The 1089-nt window shown below is 57.6% G+C and overlaps 1 non-coding gene across 1 annotated transcript; it reads right to left on the reverse strand.

Annotated features, from left to right (window-relative positions):
• Window positions 1-37: 37 nt before the first annotated feature.
• On the reverse strand, window positions 38-201 carry LOC111814956. Its single transcript, XR_002819799.1, has one exon. It is a non-coding gene; the product is annotated as a U1 spliceosomal RNA (small nuclear RNA).
• Window positions 202-1089: the final 888 nt, after the last annotated feature.

Below are 1089 nucleotides of genomic sequence, written 5' to 3' on the forward strand. Positions count from 1 at the left end.
CAGCCCTACAAAGTCTATACTTTAACAACAAAAAAGGCAGGGGAAAGCGCGGACGCAGTCCCCCACTACCACAAATTATGCAGTCGAGTTTCCCACATTTGGGGAAATCGCAGAGGTCAACACATCCGCAGTGCAATGGATAAGCCTCGCCCTGGGAAAACCACCTTCGTGATCATGGTATCTCCCCTGCCAGGTAAGTATGACTTTAGCTTCCTGACCCCCAAGGGAGCCTGTCGCTCTCATCCCTTTCAACTCATAGTCACTTTCCTCGCGCACTCTAGGGACCCCTCGTACATCTGACACACACCGCGCGCACTCGCTGTCCACCAACGATCCCCGCTTCTTCCCCCACCGCGGGAAATCCATCACGATTCAACGCTACAGATTCAACCGGCAGCCTCCGCGCTTCCTCATCTGCATAGGCCACGCCCACAGCCCCGTCCCACGGCGCCCTTCCCTCCCGCCACAGCCGGGCTCCACGCCGTCCCCCTCCCACCCCCGCCCAGGCAAGGGCCGTGAGGGGGGCGGTGACGTCTGCCCCTCCGCGCCCCTTCCTGCAACCCCGGCAACAAATGGGGAGACCCGGCCCCGGGAACCTCTGTCTAGCAGAGTTCCTACCCTCTGTCTGACCGAGGAGCCTCGGGCCGCCTGCTGAGGCCCGGCTACCCCTCTTGAAATATTGTCTTGGAAGGCGTACAATGGAGCCGTGAAGATTAGCGAGGAGGCCCGCTGCCGTGTGGCGCGCCTGTAATCAGTCCCCGCACTCCGCGGGCTGACAGCAGCCTGGACTGCACAGTGAGTCCAAGGCCAGCCTGAACTACCTATGGAGACCTTATCTCAATCAATCAATCAATCAATCAATCAATCAAGATTCCAAAGCAAGGTAGCTTCTTTCAAGTCTGGTTATCTGTGGGACATAGTGTTTCAAGTAAAATGGGACGCTTCCGGTTGGGGGAGGGGAAGAGGGGGAAGGGATGCTCTCCAAGATTCGAAAGAAAAGCTGTTCTACGAAAGCAACAGGAGACTATGCTCAGATCCCCAGAGCCCAGCCAGCCTGCCAGGGCTGTCGTATAGTCTTGTAAGCTAATG

The sequence above is a fragment of the Octodon degus genome, unplaced genomic scaffold, assembly GCF_000260255.1.
Source record: "Octodon degus isolate 3935 unplaced genomic scaffold, OctDeg1.0 scaffold03772, whole genome shotgun sequence".
In the NCBI taxonomy this organism is placed as follows: domain Eukaryota; kingdom Metazoa; phylum Chordata; class Mammalia; order Rodentia; family Octodontidae; genus Octodon; species Octodon degus.